This window comes from Caretta caretta, chromosome 6 (assembly GCF_965140235.1).
Source record: "Caretta caretta isolate rCarCar2 chromosome 6, rCarCar1.hap1, whole genome shotgun sequence".
NCBI lineage: Eukaryota > Metazoa > Chordata > Testudines > Cheloniidae > Caretta > Caretta caretta.
The window spans coordinates 66,982,837-66,998,500 of NC_134211.1; the positions used below are offsets into that span (position 1 = coordinate 66,982,837).

The following is a 15,664-nucleotide window of genomic DNA, read 5'->3' on the forward strand; positions in this document are numbered from 1 at the left end:
ACCCATTTGATATAGGATCTTCAGGAAATCAGAGATTTAAACATCAAGAATATTGCTATAAATGACCAAAATGAAAGTGAATTTCAGTGGGGAATTACTGTTTTGAAACAGGAAGTAAAAGTGATTAAAAATCAATGCAAAGAAAAATAAGGAGCAAGGATATACTTCCCTTTGATAAAAATGAATCTGAGTATGGAGAAGTTAATATCCTTCTTATTTCTTTTGTTTACATCACATCATGACCCCTTCACTTTTGCCCTCTACCAGCAAATGGTGGTGGTGAAGAGAAAGGAAAGCAATGAAAAGGAATTATAAAACATCTGTTTTAATTAGGCTGGTTTCTTTTGTTTACATGCAGCTTTAAAAAAAAAAAAATCACAATTCCACCCAAACATGCACTCCAATTGCCATTTTGGCCTATCATTTAACTCTGTGAAGATGCTTTTATTTACCCATTAACTTCACTGACATCTTCCTCATTCCCTCCAAATATTTTGATACATTCTAGCAAAGGGCATGTTATAAAGAGAGAATGCCTCATGGGGTTGGAGGGTCAGAAAAGCAGCAGCTGCACCTCAGAGCAGGCTTTCAGACAACAGCTCTATACAGAAAACATTCTGTACTTTAAAAGGACGTGTCAATGTGCCCTACTGTCATAGTTTTTCTTATACCTTTTTGTAAACTCTGAAATTATTCAAGGTTTGCTTTCCAAAATGTTTCTAGGTTTTATTTTGGTTTTTGGAGGAAGGAAAGCAACAGGAGATGGATTTTAAGAAAGCAGTGCTACAGTGTACCAGGTTCTGAGCTCAACCCACAACAGCAAACCAACATAGGAAGCTCTGCATTTGTGACTCACCCCACTAGAACAAAATCAGCAGGCAAGCAAAGGAAAACAAATTATGTTAGGGAAACATTTGTGTTTCAAGCTTATTACAAACAATGATGAGGGAGAAAAAAAAGATTTTAGGAGTGACAATGTCCTTTCTAGCAGCTGCAGACAATTTAGAACAATTAGCAAAAACCAGATCCTCAGTTTAACTTTCTAAGTGATGTTTCCAAAATAACTAAATTGAAATTTTGCCAAATCTCGCAAGATGATAACAACAACAACAACAACAAAGGAGACTGCTGCAAAGCATCAGTTTCTTATCTCATAAATAGGGCCCTATCAATTACATGATCATGAAAAACACATCACGGATCATGAAATCTGGTCTTTTGTGTGCTTGTACCCTAGATTATACCGATTTCATGGGGGGAGACCAGGGTTTCTTAAATTAGGAGTCCTGACCCAAAAGGGAGTTACAGGAGGGTCACAAATTTATTTTAGGGAGGGATCGCGGTATTACCACCCTTACCTATATGCTGCCTTCAGAGCTGGGCAGCCAGAGAGTGGCGGCTGCTGACTGAGGAACCAGCTCTGCAGGCAGCAGCACAGAAGTAAGGGTGGCAATACCAGACCATGCCAACAACCCCCTTCTGCGCTGCTGCTGGCAGCGGGTCTGCCTTCAGAGCTGGGCTCCTGGCCAGCCACCGCTGCTCTCCAGCTGCCCAGCTCTGCAGGCAGAACTGCCACCACCAGCAGTGCAGAAGTAAGGGTGCCAATATCATACCATGCCACCTTACTTCTGCACTGCTGCCTTCAGAGCTGGGCAGCCAGAGAGTGGTGGCTGTTGACTGAGAGCCCAGCTCTGCACACAGCAGCACAGAAGTAAGGATGGCAATACCATACCATGCCATCTTTACTTCTGCATGAATGAGCATGCAACATTTGGCATAGAACAGAAACCAGCACATAAACTGGGTTACTGTGGGCAGGAAAGGGGTAGGAGGGAAGGCACAGCCATTTATATGTATGGGAGAATACCACAGTGCAGCATTACACTTCAGTAAAAGTAGGTTTCTGCCATTTGTTTCCTCTAATTAGCTAATGTTTGTAAATTGTATTGAAGTTGAAAAGCGCTGTCAGTGCCAAATAGTATTATCTGTCATCGTAAGAAATAACATGATGTGAATAAGATTGTGAAGCCTGTGGTGGGGCATGCACACGTAGAAGCAAAGAGCTTAAGAGCACTGTATGTTCTGAGACTACATGAAGTTAGAAAGCTCTTTGCTATTCTTTTCCTGTGGAAATGGGTTAACACTTCTGCTAATTGTAAGGGCTTAGAGCTATTTTAGGCTCTTCTGTTTGGAATTGTCAGGAAAGGCAGTTGCTAGCAACAGAGAGAAATGTTTACTCCAGCGTGCAGGATTTGCAGATAGCTCTACAGTCAGAATGGCACAGAGTTGGCCAAAATGCTCTCCTTATGCTTGCACTCACATAGCTGACATAGCCATACTTCTTTCACTCAGAGTTTCTTCCCAACCGCAAATAAGTCAGCTGTGGAATTGAACATGCCCAGCAGATATGACCAAGTCACTGTGCCTTTTTCCACTGAGAAAAATACATGCCTGACTTTGCAGGACTGCAGCAGGAAGATATACTGCAGGGTAAATCTTTGTCCCTTCTTGACCTTTCCTGTCATCTGGGTCAAGAGTAAGAAGCAAGACAGACCTGGGTGTCCACACTGCATGGAGGATCACAGTTTGACTGCTGATCAGATTCCTTCCCCACATAGGGCTTTGTGGAGGTGACAGAATGTCCTCTGAGGGGTGAGGAGGGAAAGCTGGGGTAACTGTATTTACCATTACTATGAGAGTCCTACTCATTGATATGGATCCAAAATTTCATAGCTGTTAGTCCACAGTAGAGACACTCTTCCAATCATCAGGTAGGCATTAGTTGTTGTTGTGTGGGACTGAGGTTAGGGCAATGGCTGCATAGCTAAAAGCACAGAACAGGTGTCAAGAGATCTGGACTCTATTCCCAGCCCTGCCACAGACTGTAATCTCAAGTAATCATTTCAACTCCACTCCTCCACTGGTAAAACAGAGATAATACCTGTCTCACATGGATGTTGTGAACCTAAATACATTTATGTTTATAAAGTGCTTTGAAATCCCCAGTTGAAAGGGGCTATTATTTTTTATAGCACCCACAAGTATGCTAGGCACTTTATAGTATAGACAGGGATTATTCCCCAGAGTTTACAGTCTAATTTTAGATGTGATGCAACAAGTTGGGGGTAATCAAACAATAGGGAGTAGACAGGTGGAAGGACAAAGGTTACACTAGTAAGATCAAACAGGTGCTCATTAGTCATGTGTGTATCTTACACCAGGTCTACACTAGAAAATCATATGGTTTCAGCAATTGGTTTAGCTGAACCAACACTGGACACAGTTTGTCTGTGCCTACACTTACAGATAGATAGCGGCCACCACTAATTCAGCCATCATTTAGCAAACAATTGCTAAAATTGGTGCTGTCTCCAAGAGTAGAAAAGGTTGTAGTGGTTCAGTTGCATTTTCTAAAACTGTTACATAAATAGTGTAACTTTTTTAAAGTACTGTGGGGAAAAAAGTCTGAAGGGATTTAGCTGACATGAGGGTAGTTGCTGGTAGACTAGAATGTTTGTGGGAAATGTAGACAAAGGATTTTCAAAGCTGTCACCTTTAGTAGAGCAAAGGAGTGAGCGAGTGATGCAGTAAGGGGCAAGGTCAGGTAGTTATGTAGAATATTGAATTGGGCAGTGCCTATGATGTGGTCAGGTCAACAGATAAGAAACATTGTTTCAGTAATTACATTTTAAAAGCTGTGTTTTAGATGGGCAACTAGCACTGTAGAGGGCAGATTATTAAGAAGTGAATGCTACAAGTTTTAAGCCTTGAAGGTATCTTCCTGGCTATAGATTCAGAATTCCCCACTTCCTCAACACCCAAAACAACCCCCTTCCCCCAAACAACCCCATTCCCCCAACGCACACACCTTAAGGTGGGGAGGGAGTACACTAGAGAAAGAAAAGAGCAGGTCGTTGGAACCAAAACTATCAAAAGCAAAGCAAAATTTTTGACCTATTCTGTAGCAGCTAATTTGTGTCCTTATTAAACCACATTCTGAATCAACACACCAAAAACTGTGCAAAGGCAATATCGGCCTCAAACTTATTCAGAAAGTCAGAAGTTTCCTGCAAAATGGACTTACACAAGTGCCAGCAGAAAAAGAAACCACTTGCCCTGCACTTACCAATATTTCAGGAAAGAGTAACATTCTTTACAATTGCATTTGGAACAAATTTTCTCCTGCGTGCAAGCCTTTGCAAAAAGTTTAAATCAAGTATCAGAGTGGATAAAAATCAATGATTTAAAAAAAATTTTTTTAATCAGATTTTTATTTAAATCGAATTTTTTTGATAAAATGCTTTTTGAGGAAAAAAACCTATCCAAAGATAGTTTTAATTAAGATACACTATAGCTCAAAGATATCTCATCATAGAGTAAGAATTAGAATTTATAATCCCATAGTATGAGAGAATATATTCATGTAATGTTTAAGAAAAGTTTTGTAAATGAGTTCCAATAGTTCATGGATTAGAGACCCAATCTTATGTGGTTCCAGGGGCTTCTATATAGATTATTTAGGTTAATCTTTCTAGCTACCCAATGGAACTCAGTGCTCCGTCTAAAAGATACCATCAGAGATGCTTAGTTTTGCAGTTCTCAAACTGAGATGTGTGTCTCCAGAGATAACATGCTTGTTAACAGCAACAATGTTTTTAAATAAATAAATAAATAATATGTAAGAGGTGAGAAATAACGGACCTCAACCCTATTGTCCCACTGCAAATGTGTGTGTCACGGAGTCCCTGGGCGATGCTCTGGAACTGCTCCCCATGAAGCCAGTCAGGACTCTGGGGTAGTCGCCTTTCTGTGAGCAGCCTGTCTTCAGGACACACAGCTCACACAGCTTCCACCTTCCTGGGTCTGACCTCGGAGCATTCAGCATCCTCTGCCCCTCCGTGCGCTTCCCCCCAGCGAGTCCGCTCAGGCGGGGCTCCTAGGGAAGCCAGAGGGTCCTGCACCCCAACTTCGCAGTCAGACGTGACTCTCAGCCAGCCAGTAAAACAGAAGGTTTATTAGACGACAGGAACATGGTCTAAAACAGAGCTTGCAGGTGCAGAGAACGGGACCCCTCAGCTGGGTCCATTTTGGGGGGCAGTGAGCCAGACAACCACGTCTGCACTTCACTCCCTGTCCCAGCCAGCCCCAAACTGAAAACCCCCTCCAGCCCCTCCTCCTCTGGGCTTTGTTCCTTTCCCGGGCCAGGTGGTCACCTGATTCCTTTGTTCTCCAACCCTTCAGCTCTCACCTTGCAGGGGGGGAAGGGCTCAGGCCATCAGTGGCCAGGAAACAGGGTGTCGGCCATTCTCTGTGTCCAGACTCCTGCACACACCTGCCCTCTAGGGCTCTGCAATGATCATACACCCTTACTCCACCCCCTAGATACTTAAGAACTGCCTGGGGGAAACTGAGGCACCCCCACACTATTCAGAGGAAACATTAAGAACAGTCCCACTTCGTCACAGTGTGTACACAGAGTCACTCCCTTACCTTTCTCTAAAAGTGCAAACTTTCAAAAAGTTCAATGAATAGAAGATTGTTGGGGGTAGAACAGATCCGGACAAGGAGAAGAAGTCTGGAGATAAATGTGAGAAGGGAGGGACAGACAGTAGAAACAAAAGTGAAACTGTTTGAATAGCATATTCAAGAAGACTTGAGGTCTTTCTGAATGTAGCCTTCATTGATTTGAGATCTACTAGACACTAGAAAGGAAAACCTATAATGGCAGCAGGCCGTAAAAGAGACCCAGTTTGGGAATATTTTAATGAAGTTCCTCTATCTGTGGATAAGACAGGCATTCGTGCAAAATGCAAACAGTGCAACAAAGAAATGCAAGGCCTGGTGGCCCAAACGAAACAATATCATGAGAAGTGTTCCTTCACAGGAGGAAGCTGCATTGAAGATAATGAAAGGAACTTGTCTGAACTTGCAGGATCTTCAGGTTGGTAAACTTTTTAATTTCGTACTTCTTTCTTAAGGACTAGCTGTCTTCCTTCTGGACTATTCTTGAATTCTCATGTTTGAGCAAAAAATATAGTTGTTTCTCTATGGTACTATCATTTTAGATGCAGTTGTGATAAAAACTAAATAGCTGAAATAGGCAGATCTTCCTTTTACAATTTCACCTTTAAAGTAGTACTGAGTGTCAGTGAACGCAATTAGTAATACTAAATGAACAGTATGGTAATAATAATTAAATAACTGCATTGATTTTATTTGTTTAGGAGAATCCATCCTCAACATATAGGATTGTGAAGAATATCCACCTTCGAGATCACCATCATTTTCTCTAGTTTCAGAGTTATCTGCCAAAGATAGCGTTTCAGTCACATCATGTATGTCACATAGCCACAGTATATCACCTGTAGCAAAAAGAAGAAAAAATCTCCATCATCTGGAAACCACCAGAGATAAATTTGTGATAAGAACCAGCAGATTACAAAAAGAGGTAACTGATGAAAAAATTACCTGATTTGTTTATACAACAAACTTTCCTTTCCGTATGATTGAGAACCCACACTTCATTAACATGGTTCAGTCACTAAGACCGGGATACAGTCCACCCAACAGAGCAGATTTCACAGGCAAATTGCTGGATAAAGTGTATGAAAGAGACATTGAGCAGTGTGCAAAAGGTCTAGAGGGTGAAATTGTTAACCTGAGTCTTGATGGGTGGAGCAACGTCCACAATGATCCTGTTGTATGTGCTTGTGTGACAAGAGAAGAATGGAATGTCTTCCTTTTTGCAGCATTTTGAACCATTTTGCAGCAGCTGCTCTGAAAAAAGTGGAGGAACCAAGCTAACTCTCCCACAAGACATGTGACGGAACTCAGTAATGGACTGTGTTGAGCACTATATCAAGAACTGGCCTAATCTGATGACAGTTTGTGAACAAAATCATGAAAAAAAATAGATGGCACTGTCACAGCCAAAGTTCTCAACATTGGGCTTAAGAGAAATGTTGAACACATGCTGAGTACCCTGAAGCCTATTTCTGTAGCCTTGAACAAAATGCAGGGAAATAGCTGTTTTATTGCTGACGATGTTGAAATTTGGAAGGAACTGAGTGAGATCTTAAAAAGAGAAATATGCAATGGCAGAGTTGAATCACAAGCATTAAAAAAACCAAATGGGACAAGCACTATCTCCAGCTCATTTTCTTGCAAATATTCTCAATACTTGGTACCAGGGTCAAACCTTAACTGCTGAAGAAGAGGAGTTGGCTATGACATGGACATCCAGCAATCATCACTCCAGAATGCCAACTATAATAAACTTCAGAGCTAAGGGTGAAGCATTCAAGAAATATATGTTTGCTGATGATGTTTTAAAGAAAGTCAAACAAGTGAAGTGGTGGAAGTCACTTAAGCACTTGGATTCAGAGACTGCTGATGTGATAATCTCACTTTTAAACAGCAGTAGCTTCTTCTGCCGGTGTAGAAAGAATATTTTCTTCCTTTGGACCAATTCATTCCAAATTGAGAAATCATTTGGGACCTGAAAAAGCAGGAGAGCTTGTTTTTCTTTTCCAGATTATGAACAAACAGGAAAATGAAGGTGAAAACGACTGAGTTAGCTGCAGAAGCCAATATTTTAAGTTTTTCATGTTGACCTGGCTGACATAGTCTATTTAATTTTTGTTTTGTTTTTTTTAAATATTATTTCATTTAACTATATTTTAATAAAAACAAACCTGATTTTAAAAAACTTGAATGTTTAACTAAATTCAAAAATTTATATGCTTGTTTTGTTAAAATATTATATTTGCTGTTGAAGGGGAAAAAAATCCAAAATACCTAACGTTGTTGTTTTAGTTAAATAAAACAATTTAAATGTCTCTCTGGTGATGTTCTCCTCCTAATACAGCATGGCAAGAAAATCCTCCAAATATTAATGATTAACCTGTTGAATTGGAGATAGTTCACCTCCCAATGACTTCATAAATATCTGCTTCAATTACCTTTGGTAAATGAAATAACCAAACAATCATTCATTTTCTGATATAGCTGTAAAACTAATCTGAAAAATTTTCAAAATAAATCACTTCAAAAATGTATAGTGTGTACCTTCTAAAAATGAAACCTACATCTATCTCTGAGTTGTGAAGAATATGTATTAAGGTTATAACAACCAACAAGAATGCACTTTTATGTAGAAATCCATGATTAAATCGAGTCTTCCTATCAATTTGATTTAAATCGAATCCACCCTGTCAAGCACGAGACTCAATTCTGCACATTACCCAAAATTATAACAATATTTTATCACAATCAAACTGGTACAACAGAAAAAAATAAAACATCCACATTCACCTATGTATGAGGGAAAATGTTGCAAAGGGTTAATCAGTTCATATTTGTAAAGAGCTCTGACATTTTATTCTGCACTTCCACAGCTCGATCTGTGGATTTTGAAACCATTTACAGACCATTTGTGAATTAATCCCGGCAACATCTTTGTATCGCTACCTCCATATTAGAGATGAAGAAAACTGAAGTACAGAGAGGTCAAGAGCTTGATTTTCCATGGTGCTAACTAAGCACACAATTCCAATTAAAAATCACAGGGAGTCACAGATCCTCCTCACTTGTGAATACCTCAATGACATGGGCAAGATCACAGAGCACCTTAGTGGACAAGCTGAAAATAGACTCCAGCACCTAGCTCTAATCACTAGACCACTTCCATGTAAAGCAGCTAAGTGTTATTATAATAAAAGTTCTTACATGAAAATTATATCATTTTGCAAACTGTAGACCAAAAAGGGATTAGTCATCCCATAAGGGGCACAAATTCCATTAGGACCTGATCTTGCTTTCACTGAAGTCAAAAGGAATTTTGCCAAGACTTCTATAGGAGCAGCAGGAGGCCCCTTTGCTGTCAATATGACCAACAATTTAGCTGAGTTAAAGGGATTTTTCACTAAACTAGATAAATACCCTTCATCTCACACAATATGCTAGTTTCTAGGTTGAACAGAATACTGTGTGTCTTTGGGGGAAAGTGAGCGAAGGGGATGTCCCACAAACACTGTATGAGCACTAATGGATTAAGCCTCACACAACACAATTGAGCAAGTAGGTAAATATTATTAATCCAATTTTTATAATGGGTAAACTGAGGCAGGGTGACTTGACCATTGCTTCATAGTGAGTCAGTGGTAAAGCAGGGATTATAACTCAGGAGTTCCTGGCTCCCAACATCCACTGCTCATTCCTTCAGACCATGTTTGGAAGGCATCAGGAAGAGGAAAAACATCTATACTCTGATCATATGGACTAAAATCTAGAAAATAATATGGAGCGTACACTTTAAAAAAAAAAAAAAAAACCTAGCAAGTTCATCCCACCCTTGAGAACATAAGAATGGCCATACTGGCCTGGACCAATGGTCCATCTATCCCAGTGTCCCATCTTCTGACAATGGCCAGTGCCAGATGCTTCAGAAGGAATGAACAGAACAGAACAATTATTAAGTAATCCAGCCCATTGTCCAGTTCCAGCTTCTGTCAGTCAGAGGTTTAGTGGAATCCAGAGCATGGCATTGAGCCCCTAACCATCTTAACTAATAGCCACTGATGGACCTATCCTCCATGAATTTATCTAATTCTTTTTTGAACCCAGTTGTACTTTTGGCCTTCACCGCATCCATAGCAACAGGTTCCACAGGCTCACACTGTGTTGCGTGAAGTAGTACTTCCTTATGTTTGTTTTAAACGTGCTGCCTATTAATTTCATTGGGTGACCCCTGATTTGTGTGTTATGTGAAGGAATAAACAACACTTCCTTATTCACTTTCTCCACAGCAGTCAAGTTTTTATAGACCTCTATCGTATCTCCCCTTAATCGTTTCTTTTCCACCCTGAACAGTTCCAGTCTTTTTAATCGCTCCTCATAAGGAACTTTTCCATACTTTAACCATTTTTCTTACCCTACTCCAATTCTTTATATCTTTTTGAAGATGGGGCAATCAGAACCTCAAGCAGAATTCAAGTTGTGGGCATACCATGGATTTACATAGTGGCATTATATTTTCTGTCTTATTATATATCCCTTTTCTATGGTTCCTAACATTGTTAGCTTTTTTGACTGCCACTGCACAGTGAGCAGATGTTTTCAGAGAACTATCCACAGTGACTCCAACATCTCTTTTCTTGAGTGGTAAGAGCTAATTTAGAACCCATTATTGTATGTATAGTTGGGATTATATTTTCCAATGTGTATTACTTTGCATTTGTCAAAACAGAATTTCATCTGCCATTTTGTTGCCCAGTCACACAGTTTTGCTAGATCCCTTTATAACTCTTTGCAGTCAGCTTTGGACTTAACTATCTTGAGCAATTCCATATCATCCACAAACTTTGCCACTTCATTGTTTGCCTCCATCCAGATCATTTATGAATATGCTGAACAGCACTGGTCCCACTACAGATCTTTGGGAGACCGTGCTATTTACCTTTTGTGTAAATAATAGACTATTATGATATCATACTGCTTCAATATAATTGCAACATTTTTCTTAAAAAAAACCAAACCAAAAAAAACAAAAACAAAAACAAAAATCACACAAGCCTGGCTACTGCTATCTATAGAAAAGCTCTAACCTCATTATGACAGCTCTCTGACCAGTACTTTAGACTCAGACTTTAAGGCCAGTTGGAACCATCATGATCATCTAGTCTAACATCCTGCACATTGCAGGCCACAGAACCTTGCCCGCCCACTCCCGTAACCTCTGCCTGGTTACTGACGCCCCCAAACCATGATTTAAATCTTTGCAGGTCTGTTCTTCTATACTCCCTTTGTATTTTTTCCAAAAGCTCCCTCTATGAAACTGCAGGCTACAGGAAATGGCACCTAAAATTTTTGAGTGAATTTAGTGTTTATAAAACTAACGTTTATCAGGGTGCAGACACAGAGCAGGCTGACTTTTTTGCAACCTTACGTGTTGCTGCACTGCCACTGCACCTCGTTCCTGAACTGTAACATCCACTATTTTAGGTACTTACACAGCCTTCATCACCATTGTATCTGAGCACCTGAATCTTTAATGCATTTATCTTCACAACAGCTATATAGGGTAAGGAAGTGCTATTATTCCCATTTTACAGATGGGAACTTAGGTACAGAACTGCTAATTGACTTGCCTGAGATCACACAGGAAGTTTGCAGTAGAGCAGGGAACTGAATTTAGGTCTCTCAAGATTTAGGTTAGCACCCTAATCAGTAGACCCTCCTTCCTCTGTTATGCAGACTTAGACCTCACCCATAGCTCTGCTAATGTACGACAATGCTGGCTTGCAACACCTTTTCTATTCCAGCCTAGGGCCAGTGTTCAGCAGGGACTGTCACTCGTACTAAACTAAGGATACGGTAACACTGTATTGCAGATGAGACAGGTTTAGAATGGGTACTAGCAATTTCCTTTTGCCACCAATGGACCACAACAGACATACTAGGCTCTTAACAGGAGTAATGTACAGGGCACACACAGAGGAAGTCCTATCACAATCCAGGAACATCAATTAAGTCCACCCCATAGGGCCACAGCTTGTGCACACAGCATTAATTATTCCAGTCTCTCCTCAGCAGGAACTATGCCTTAATTTTGTCTGGGCAGCCATATGTTCTATAGACCAATGTCAGATAATCTGACTGAATCCTTGTCATGAATGCATTTACAGTGTAAAGGTGCATTTTCACTTACCTAAAGTTAAAACTAATTTGTTTTATTACATTTAACAGATAGAATCACAGATCAAAACCATTTAGAGTGTAAGAAATGCACTTTGATATTATTTAAGAAGGGATAAAAAAATTAGTTATAGCAAGATAGTGCTTCTAAGTGACTGATCTAGCTTGATTGTACATTACCCTAAACTTCACCACCTACTTCCCTAAACCACTCCAGAAGACAGAATAGTTTCTCTCTCCCGACCCCACAGTGGAACTGCGATCTTTGAAATACCAAAATACACAAACTACCTTACAGGCCCCCACGGAACTGAGATATGTTAGAGCTGAACGTTTTTAAGAGTCCAGCGGTTCAGAGCCAAATATGTCCACCTCCATAATGAGACACTCTCAAACACAGGCCCTAATCATGTTCCCAAGCAAATGGCAAAATTCCCACTGATTTTAACAGGAACAGCCATCAGAGGAACTAATTTAATATTCTGGGAGTAGGATATCATTGCAGTTACCTAACTTAAGCACTTGTTCACTTTAACCTTCCCTAGCTTGCGTCATATTTCTAACCATAAGTAAACTGACTAGCAACAATTTTTAGGTGGTGGTAAACTGCAGATTATCCCATTGGCTGCTGCTCTGTCCTTATGGGATGCTGAAACCAGGCACCTTACATGCTAGTGTTGAGATCTGAAAGTGATATTAAGTACTGAAATCAGTTTCCTTGCACAATGTATCTAAAATTTGGATTCAGGCTTGCAGTTACTGCAATCAAATACCTGGGTGCATGGAAATTTCAGAACCTGAGCCAGAAGCACTGACCTACAGAAAGCACAGAAACCTGTTCCAAGGGACTTGGCTACCGATCAGAAAACAAGCAAGGCATGTCCTAACCTCCATTTATACATGCCAAAACCCACCCAGCTTGTCACACTTAAGAATCTGTACTCAAAAGGTCCAGAATTAGGATAGCAGGGTATATGGCTCAGAATTAAGATAAACGTGGTAGAGACTTGGGAGGCTGGGGATGAGGAAAATCTTGTACAGCTCTTACCTGTACTAAACATAAGTCCCTCATGTTTGTTAACACTAAGTTTACTCTAAAATTTTAAGACAAAAAGAGGGGTATTAATTTTAAATTGCTCACAGCAAGACTTCAGCAGCTGTCAAACAACGAACAACAGCAATGCAATTTGAATCACCTCTCTGCTCTCAAACCATACGCAACTCCCCACCCAAAAGGCAATTTACCACATTTCACTAAAATTAATATTAGCCAGAATTCTCTGTACCAAGTTTCCACACTAAAAAGGCAGTCTTCCTGTTGAGGCAGTCCATTAGCAGCGTTGAGCTGCGTAGCTGCACATACGCAGCTTGCATGCGTTATACAGACAAAAAAATAAATAAAAATAAAAAGCAAACAAAGTTACCAAGCATTCAATCTCCCCATTTCCTCCACCCCCACCCCCCAGCTCCTTGCTGCAAACCTTCAGGCTTGCAAAAACCACAGCCATGATTCAAATAGCCTCTGTGGTGTTGATTCTAGCCTCAATCAGGAGCAAGGTGCAGGAGTGCGCAGGCCCTTTGGACCTTGTAAGAACCCTAGATTTCAATTTACCTCGTCCTAATATGAGACAGACACTGTCAGAATTATGCAACAGAGCGATTCCTCTCTCTCTCTTCGCTTCACTTCCCAAGAAAAGACAAAAAAGTGTTTTCCAGACCCGATCCTCAGGGCTCCCAGGAAAGAAGCAGGAAGTTCTCTTGCAATCAAGAATATCCCACAAAGTGGTCACTACTCAGCTCCCCTTCTGTGCACAAGCAAAGCGAAGTCCTGCACTGTAGTTGGCCGAAATCTACAGCTCCTGTTTTTGATTCTCTCTCACCTCCAGTCCCACGATGCAGTGTCAGGATTGCATGGCTCTGACTCATCGGCTGAGCTCACAGCTTTAAAAAAACCAACAAGGCGGTGGCGGCAGCAGCGAGGGAGGGCGCTTTCTCCGACCTAAAGGATTGCACAACTCCCAGGCAAGTCAAGCAGAAGCACCCGCCTCCTAAACACACATGCACTATACAGAACTGAAACCAGCTCTTCCACTTCATCAGCACAACTGCCTAAGTCAGGAGCCATCTCTCTCCCGCTCCCTCCCTGCTCAAGCAGGCCTGGGCCACTCCCACTTCCCGTTGCCATATAAGGCAGTGAAAGGGTTTTAAAACCACCTAGCAACTCCACAGAGCTGGGGATTTCCAGCATATTTTAGCCCTACATAATAGCTTTCCCTTTCTCTCTCTCTCACATCTACTGTTTGATTTGCAAAAAAGCATCCAGTTAGCATCTCTTCAAACCACACCAGGAGGATGACTTCAGGAGAACATTGTTTTACCCACGAAGACTACACATCCAGTTTATCTTTCCACTGAGGAAACCTCTCTTTGCAATCTGCAATGTTCAAAATAGTTACATATGCATTAAACAGAAATTAAGCTATTACAACTGATAATTGGGGTGCATATCAGAGACAACATATACAGTAGGCCTTCTTCTGGCATGATATTATGCTCACAAAACAATTCTGTTTCCAACCTCTCCTGGTGCAGGTAGGCTAGGCAAGTGAAAAGATGTACATACTTGTGAGATAGATAGAGCATGACGCGGTAGCATAGGAAATGGGACAGTGTCAGATCAGAGGTCTCAGCAGCTCTGCTGCTGACTCACTGTTTAAGTGCCAAACCCAAACATTCAAAAACTTAAGTTGAGACCCCCAAATAATTGTGATACTGGCTTAAAAATCAAGACAATTTAAAAATAATACAGTACATACATTTTGGGTTGCTAATTTTCATTTGCCCTCTCGGTTTTGAGCTTTTAGTATATACTTGGGGCACATTTTTAAGCTTTTCTCAGCAACCATGAGGGCCAGAAACTCACTTAAAAAAATACGAAAGCCAAAATTCTCACAATCATTTGTCTCCAGGGGCTGAGGCTTTAAGAAAAAACATTAAATGTAAAATTGTGAACCTTGGCAAAACTGGTTTCCTGCTTTGTAAGACAGGTATATCAATAGACACCTATTTAGAGTGCTTTGAGATTTACACATGAGGAAAGCTAAGTAGTTGTATTACTTAAGAATATGCTTTGAACCTGAAACTACTTTTAACTATTTTTTTGTGATTGATTAGATTGTACAGTGGCTATGACTTTAAATAACTAATTGTTCTCTTTGGTTTTGAGTCCCCATGCCAATTTTTGTGGTTTTCAAAAATACATTTTCTTTTCCCTGTTGCTATGTGAAAAATCCCAAACTACAGGAGAAACTGACTATATAAAGAAAATAGTGCTGTCAAAGACAGCAAATAAAACAATTAAAGAAATATTTGTTTTCTTTAATCTTAGGTGTGTGATTTGCAAGAACATTAGGGGAAAAATTCTGAGAAGAGTAATTTTTAAGTTGACCATGTCCCCTAAAAATCAGATTAGATTTATGCTGCATGGACCATTCCTGAACTACTACCTTGCTAAGACCAGCCTGCTTTCTTTTGTTTAAGCACAGTCCTGGGCCCCAGCTCTGCAAGATGTTCCATGCACATGAACTCCTATGCTTGCATGATGCTCCACAATGGGGTTTTGTGCAGGCACGTGGGCTTCCCTAAAGCAGCTTGCAGACTCAGGGCCTATGGCTGAAGAATCTGACATGTTTCCACTACCCCAATGTTTGTTTTGGGTATTTAAAATTTGAGGTCAAGCACAGACAACAGCTCATTTCCACTACTATTGCAATGTGCAAGAAGGCTGCAACCGAAAGCAGAGTGAAATGTCCTAGGATAGAATATTAGAAGGAAGAATGAACTAACTGCCTTGTGAACCTTGAAGTATGCTGGTTTCTGCAAGCACAGTTCATCTTGCACCTGCATTCTCTATTCCCTTTGCACATTCAGGACAACAGTCCACCATTTATTACCAAATGCCTTTGGTGCC

General features: G+C 40.5%; 1 protein-coding gene across 4 annotated transcripts in view; it reads right to left on the reverse strand.

Annotated features, from left to right (window-relative positions):
- Positions 1–15,664, reverse strand: part of MIDEAS (mitotic deacetylase associated SANT domain protein) — an 88,050-nt gene that overhangs the window by 41,009 nt on the left and 31,377 nt on the right. For 2 of the 4 annotated variants that reach the window (XM_048853446.2, XM_048853449.2), the window contains exon 1: positions 13,307–13,837. The exons of 1 other annotated variant lie outside the window; for it this stretch is intronic. The gene's annotated coding sequence lies outside the window, so the exon portion shown is untranslated. Of the gene's footprint in view, positions 1–13,306; positions 13,838–15,664 lie in introns of those variants that run through there. One more of the 4 variants, XM_048853448.2, reaches the window with a different exon arrangement.